The following is an 8,327-nucleotide window of genomic DNA, read 5'->3' on the forward strand; positions in this document are numbered from 1 at the left end:
AAAGCAAAGGGCAGAGACGTAACAGGAAACACTGTGAGCAGTAGAAGGGGAAAAGCTAATTTGAACGTTCAGAGACCTATTCCAGCAGGGACACAACGCTGTTTAAACAGAGGGAAAAAATATAAAAATGGATCGCAACGACTCTGCCCGCAGCAATGGCGACTGCGCACCCGAGCAAACGAGCATGTGCGACGAGGGAAAGGAAACGGAAGAAGGGAGAAGTGTGGAGGAGGGGCAGAACAAAAGGGAGGGCACCCACCATTCCCGACAATCCCTCCCCGTTTTCCCTGAACCATCCGGAATACTAAACTACCATTTATATTGTTTTTTTCTCGTTTTATCTGCTTAAGAGCAAGCGAGTGAGAGCAAGAAAAAGCGAGAGATTCCGAATTAAAAAAAAAAAACATTCAGTAGGAAAGAGAAGCAATGTTTCCTGCTGCACGATAGCTTCCCTCAGGCACAGAGAGTACAAGCAAGCAAACAAGCAACAAAAAAAAGAAGGAACTGCCTGGCAATGATGTTTCACGTCTGTAGAGCGTTATTTTGAAAAGCGAATCAGAGTGGGGTGAGCAACAGAAAGATTAATTCTAGGGGAATGAGGGAAATAGCGAAAAGGTAGAAAAAACAATATTTTGTGTACTTCAAAAAACATTCCCTGGAGAAGGAGAGCGTGTACAGGCGTTCATCGCCTACTTCGCCTTCGTCGTTCGGTTTCTACGTACGAGAAGGCCTATGTCTGTGTGCGTGCGTTTTGTTGTTTGTGTGCATATGCCTATTAAACGGACGTATTAGAACGGAATATTGAATTCCGGGAACATGTTGAGCATGAAAAACTGGAAAGAGCGAATACCGAGGAGTTCAATCTATCAGCTCCAGCTTCCCTTTCCTTATCCTCGCTGTTGATAGTAGGAACGTCCGAAAGAAAGCGGAATAAAATACGGTGGCAAACGATTGCCGCATGTGCAGTGATTTCTATTCCAGCAATCCTGGGACTCAGCAGCTCGAGTAGTTGCTGTTCGTGCACACGCAACACATGCAAGGGTTATTAACGTAGAAGCAAAGAAGATGAGGACCACACGCTAGGCGCTTATTGGTTTAAAAAATTTATACAGAAAGGTTATTGAAGAGACATCCCAACTCTGTAATTGATGATGATCTTCACTGGGATATTGTGAGGAAATGTGTTTTCAAACTTTAAGTCTCCAAGAATCAATAGCAAAGATGTCCTCACCAAATAGTTTATGGTAGTAACTAATACTTCTACGCGATATTTTCCTATTACTTTGCCGAACTCGTCGTATAAAAATTCATTACTCACTCTTTTCATTAGAAAAACAAGTTTGCTATTTTGTAACTCTAACTTAGGTCCACATTTGCACGAACATGCTCTCACTGCAAACTGAACACTTCTGCATAATCCAATCAAAGCTCAACAAAGACAAATCGATCATTTCAGACGTCTCTCTTGACGGTGAACAAGGAAAAAAACCTACTGATCAAAGAGAAACCATGAAATTTTTCCATTCTCTACGCTTCCCTCACAATGCACCCTTGTGTGTGGACTGACTGCCGCATCTGAAAACCATTATCCCGGCAGGATCTTCGGAGTGCGCACAGTAACACCGCACCGCTCGGGCCTGGGCAAGTAAGCCATTATTATTATTAATGTCCATTTTCGAATTTTCCCTCACACCACCGTCGTTGGTCACCGCTCCCATTTGATTCCCTAAATTTATCATCTGTTCCATTTTGACCTAAGTCATTGCATGTCCTCCGTACCCTACTGATGACGGTGGCACGCCGACACGCATTGTGTATTGTTGCCGGCTAGGGGGTGTTCTACTGAACGTACTGAGACTGAGACTGAGGGACAGTTTTTATGGTTGTTTTAGAAAGCTACGAGTCACGAGCTCTAAATTTCAGGATCTCATGAGAAAACAAGAAAATTTGCTCTGGGATCGATTTTAGATAACCTGGTAGATCCACACACAAAAAATCTAAAATGGGTGAGGCCGAGTGATGCAATTTTTTGAAAGGTTCATATCCACTCAATGGCGACGTTTGTTTTAATCGCACAGTGTAGAAGTGCAGTGTTTTGTGTTTTGTGTACCTCACAATTTTATCTTTTTGGATCGCATAGTCTGAACTCCAGGCAACTAATAACAGGCAAACTTTCTATAAGATTAAAATCACAATCAATTGTCCAAGGTAAAACGCAAACGGGTTTTCTAATCCCATCTAAACCGCGTTTCCGTATGCGATCAGTTTTCATTAATACTTTTAATTGTTACTTAAAAAATAAGTCGACTTATAGAACTTCTGCACCATAACTTCACTGTTTAAATTTATCAAAATTCAGTGAGCTTATTGTTTTGTCCTACACTTTATATGAAATGTGAGCTTTTGAATTGCACACCGCTAAATGTCTTTTATAAATTGCTAATAATTTTTATATCATCCTGAAAAAATGTACTTTTCAATCTTTCGAACTTCAAGTTCAAGTTACGTTTTCTCTTGGCAGCATTTATTGTTTTTTACTGATTGAGATTTTGTAGCTGTTATTTAATATTTCAAAACATTAATTTGTTAAATGAGAACATTGTTTGTCTTCATACTAAAAATGAAAAAAAAAATATGGAATTTTATTTTTATTTTTAAATTTACAACATTTAACAAAATCTGAAAAAACAACAAAAAAGTTCAAAATTTCTTAAAATTTCAACTCCGATTTCAACCGAGTAGAATGCACCCTTTTAATATCCCTGCTCAACCGGTGCGAGCGGCGGCAGAAAATACAGGATAGGGGATGGAATTTAACAACCAAACAGCAATCCGCTCAAGGGTGAGCAGAGAAGAAAAGGATCTCCACCCTTCTTTTCGGTTCTTTGGTTCTGCCATTTTCCACTTCGAAAACCATCATCATCAACGGCGTCCCGTCCGAACCGACCATCCCCTCTTTGAATTTAATTCATCCCGTCCAAACCGAACGCTCGGGCTTGCCCTATCGTGGTTGTTACGAACAGCAAAAAGGGGGATCGCGAATGAGCTGAGGGACCATATATCCGCAAAAAAACACACACACACACCACACGCAGCAAGGAAGAAAAAGCAAAATGAACAACACGAAAATGACGAGACAACATAATTTATGCTTTTTCGTCATTCCTTCCTTCTCGTGCTTCTCTTCCTTCATTAAGCACGGAGAGAAGCACACGGCATTCCACCACCGTCGTCACCTGATCCTGGGATGCCATCCTGGAGCCACATGTGGAGCGCGTTCGTTCGTTCGTTCCAGTTCTTTATGATCTTGCCTGACCGCTCTTTGTCCCTTTGTCCGAAAGCAGATTATAGTGTCTTTTTTAACTGCTTGTTATTGGGTTCCTTTTTTTTCGCTGCACACTACACGGTCAAATACGATCGAGCCTGAAATGCGAACGTGGCTGCACAACGGAGAACAAAATTAATCTTCTGATCGTTTTTTTCTTGGCTGTCTCTTGATTGTACCCTTTGGTTGCGCCGTTCGCTGATCAAACTACACAGGATAATGGTCATAAAAACCAAGCAGTTTGTGCAGAGAAATAAAGATGTTGCTCTTAATGAAAATCAGAAAAGCCTAAGAGTATGCATCTCTTATAAGAATTACGATCGATTTCTTTTGATCGAAGGCTAGTTTTTGTTACTTCTTCCTGTCAGATGATATTCAATCAAAGTAGGCTTAAAGCAAGGGAAACACCCCTGGGCCCTGGGCAACATCAGAGGGGAACTACAAACGAAGTCCTTTTTTCACCCATCATTTTAAACTCCTAATTTTCCAATACTCGAATCCAAATGGAAATGCACGCTCCTTTGAGGGTATTTCTATTCACAGTCCTTGCCCTCGACTTTTCAAAGGGTATATGCGTCCGACAGAGCGAATGAAAAGCGAATAGAACCATTCGCTCTCTATTTCTCTTCCATAGCAACCAGAGCACACTTCGTTATGCTTGAACAATTTTCCCTTGGCACACAACACAAGCTCAAGCTGCCTGTCCAGTACTCATATGTGTGTTCCGCCATTACGATTTTGTTACATTTGCAGCGGCACCCAATTTGTAAGCGAGATCATCATCGTCGCATTTCACAAACCCTCCGCTTTTTTTTTTTACTTTATCGGAACAAAGGGATAGAGATGGATTGGTGAGAATCGCAGTGATGCCACAAAATGGTAAGGGGAAAGAGGGAATGGGAAAGGGACCTAAGCTAAGCGAGACCAGCAGTCAAAGACGAAAAAAAACGCTACGTACGCCATTTTGTAAACCGGCGTAAGGCCAGAAAATTTTAATACGACTGTTAAACTTTTTTTGTCCTGTTTTGGGCACCGAGCAGCTTTTCACCTTCCAGAGGAAACGGTTGTTTTGCATACAAAATGGAGTCGGAAATGATGGGTTTTGTTTCAAGCGCTTCTTCATGCATTAACTGTACGCAGTCTGCAGTACATCGTACCATGTGCTTTCAAAAGCTTGTAAGACTTCATCGACTTGTAGACCTTAGATTCCTTCCTTGCATAAAGATTCTCAAATCAACCGTGTGTCAATTAACTGTTGATAAGATTCAAAATCAATGAATTGATTATTGTAAATCCGAATGCAATCATGATTCATGAGCTGTTGGTGGCGGATCAAGCCTCTTGGAGACTTCTCTTCTTTCTTAGCTTAACTACCTGCTACGTCAGGCCTGCCATATTTGGCTTACTAGACTAATGGACACCACGTAATAGGATAATCAGTCCTCACTATGGGGGAACGACCCAGATGGGATGTGAACCCCGCTCCTGCCGTGTGAAGACTGCAGGCTTTAAACAAAATAGAAGTTGGAAGCCCCCAATACTTCGTATCCACTATCTGGGCCTGAGTGAGATGCCAAGCAGAAACATGGTATGAAAATTTTATTTTATAATAGGCTCTTTTTGGAATTCGGGGCTTGAGGACTCCAGGATCCCAGGACAGCAAAACCTTCTTCTTCCTTGGCACTACAACCTCGAGAGGTCTCGGCCTGCCATTTCTGGCTTTCTGTGACTTGATTTTACCCGTAGCACAATAGTCAGCCCTGCGTACGGGAAGGCGGTCTGGATGAGATTTGAACTCCGGTCCAGCCGTGCGAAAGCCGGCACCATTATCGCCTCGGCTACCAAACCGCGCGGTCAGCAAAACCAGCCGATATAAAAGATCCGCCTCTGTAAATATGTATGATACTCCTTGGAAGCTCGGGGCCCTAAGGACCCGATGAACCATGAACATGGCTTCAAAGCCTAAGAAGACATCGTAGAACCAACAGCAAAGTTTCCTTTAATTAAAAATTGCCTTGATCCAGTTTCATCGTTTTGCAACACTGCCTTTTTATATTACGTAGCATGTAATGTAATGTAAACGACAATCGAAAGCTAGCGGTTCTAACAACCCTCCGAGATCCACTGGAACTGCCTTCGCAGCCTGGCCCCTCATCCCCACTTCCTAGGCTTAGCCGCATCGCACGGAGTCGCACTGCAAGCGTTAGTACCTGACCATAGGGAACGCCGGTGGCCGCCGACCTCGCCGACTTGACTAGTTTCGATGCCTACCGACCGCCAGCAAACGACGAGGCTAGGAGCTTTCAAATTGTAAGTTAAGTTGTGTGAATTATAATGATGTGGTCCGGTAGCTGGGCGATAGCAGCGTCGGTCTTCAGACGGCAGGATGGAGTACAAATCCCATCTAGACTGCTTTCTCGACACGCAGGACTGCCTATCCAGCTATGGGGAAAAAAAGCCAATGAGAACCAGAAATGGCAGGTTGAGACCTGTCGAGGTTATAATGCCAAAGAAGAAGAACTAATTCTCTAGGAGGCTCCAAGCGGAATCAAAGTTGAAGACGAGGTTCTTTATGAATTCGGACCCAATGCAAGCTCGGCGTCCCACGCAGCCGCTCAGATCACTTACCGTTAAACAGGCCACTGAATATTCCTCATTGGGAAAGTCCGGTGGCTGAGCAAGTTATTAACACGAAATTAACCGATATCAAATCCCACCCCGATATCCCTAGTAAGTCTCCACGACTGCAAGACTATGACCACCCAGCTGCCGATAAGTTAAGTCAAGCAAGAGTAGATTAAGCCACTTGGAAGGCCTACGCGGAATAGAAGTTGAAGGATGCTGCATCGAACCTGTTTAACGGGGGAGAGGTTTTTTGTGAGTTCGGGTCTCGAGTTCGAAACCGGAAATAGCGGTTCAAGTGCCCAGATAAAGAAGAATACAAGTAATTTCCTGATTAAATGTAGCAAAGGTACATCGGAAACGGTTAAACTCTGATTCTTATAATTCAGACTCTCCAGCTAACACCCGATTCACAATTCTGTCAGATTCTTTGCAATTTGAAAAGCAAATAAAATCGTAATTTTCAAGTATAATTTATTATTTCTTTAGTGGGAAATGTGAAACACTTACCTTTCTTTAGACTCAGTGGTTTAGCAAAGTTCATCCAGCCAGCTTACATCCTGATGGCGTAGATTAGATAAGATTTGATCATACCCTCCACTTGTAACAGCTATTCTTTACTAGAGCTAAAGAAGCTCCACAAGTATTCGTATTCGGCGTTACAAACTATCAAAAGATTCTGGACAAAATTCTGGAAGAAAAGAATAAAACATAAACTTGTCAGTAAAGGCAAAATACCAAAGATGTCTAAAATTTTATTTAAAAAATATTGTGTAGAACCGAGAAAACGTCCGAAAAGTAGTTCTAACGTGTTTAAAAGAGTTATTTTGTCAGACTTTACACTGTCTTCACAACGTTTCTAGGGTCATGCTAAGAAATCTACGACATTCTGTTATAACGTCTCGAACAGCAAATTGTTTTACTCATGAAGACACTCGCTTTTTAACCTGAGAAACACTGATTTATTCTATTTAACAGTTTATTCTTCATTTCAAAGGCTTATGAATGTTGATCACGACACTAAACGATCGTGCATCCCGTTGAAGTTACATTTTCTTCCACAGCACCGTAAACAATCCCACCCAAACAAAGGCACCGGATGAGATGAGATCATCAATCATCAAACTTACAAGTGCAGCAACAAATGCAGCGAGAAAGATGGTAAAACTCATAAAAGAAAACCCACGCGCTTAACTTAATTTATGCCGTGCAAAGCGAAGCAAAACTGCTCGCAACAACACCAACCAACATCGTTTAAATTTTTTCTTCCACAGTGCCACCACACATATACAGCAGAGCAGCAAGCTCGTTGGTGCATGTGTCTCTTGTACACCCGTCGGATAGCACGGATAGCGCCATCTCACTTTTTTATTGGATTCAGCAGCGTTGATGATCGATGGTGGTGGGCAACCGCAGTTGCGCTCAAGAATAGGAGGAAGAAAATGAAGGTGGAAAAGCACACACACACATTCGTACGCTTTTATTCCACACACCAACACACACTACCGAACGAGACAATTTCCCTCTCCAAGCGAATAGGGATGCTCTTCCGAATACGAACATCGGTAGTCTCTTTCGCACTCAAGGGATCTAAACCTTCCAGGATAGCTAGTTTGCCCTTCCTACCAAAAAAAAAAATTGCGATTTTATGAGGTACATTGCTTTACGATCGCGTCATATAATCGAGGGGAAATTTAAACAACCCTCCATATAGGTACATAAGCCATTTTCTAAGGAGGGGATGAATAACACCATAAAACAAAGTAGTGAAGAACCACATTCCCCTACCACTGATTATGTGGCAGGGAAATCCACAACTTAATTTTAAAGTGGACAAGAAAGAGAGGCAGCAGAAAAAGCCATCTGCCCTTATACCAACGGCACGCTGAATCCGGAATGAGATGCTATTTGAAGAAGAGTTTCGTTTTCTTTTTTCGTTTTTGTTCCTCCCAGTCCATTAGGCCAGCTTGGGAAGAGTAGCATGAAAAAGAAGCACAAGAAGCACCGATCCGAGCATACGAAGAGGGCGAATGGGGTGGTGTTGTGTACGCGACCCGTTCGCTTCTCTACCACCCCGAGGGATTTCATCGGCAAGCGGTGAAAGAGAGTGCGCAAGATGAAAAATGACTATCGAAGGCGTCCAACAGTGTGCTAATGGGATGGCTGGCAGAATACCAGCAGCAGCAGCAGCAAAAAAGCGGCCGTTTCCTCCGCAACTTCTGCTCAGTACCAGCTCTGCTGCCGCCTTTCTTCGTAAAATGCATCCAAATCGGTGTTTTATTCGCACACAACCGTCTCACGCCAGTTGGGTAAATGCTTGTATTTGGTGGAAAATTTCATTAAAAATAATTTATTTCCCTTTTTTTGGACAAAGAAACTA

Source organism: Anopheles stephensi, chromosome 2, assembly GCF_013141755.1.
Source record: "Anopheles stephensi strain Indian chromosome 2, UCI_ANSTEP_V1.0, whole genome shotgun sequence".
Taxonomy (NCBI): Eukaryota; Metazoa; Arthropoda; class Insecta; order Diptera; family Culicidae; genus Anopheles; species Anopheles stephensi.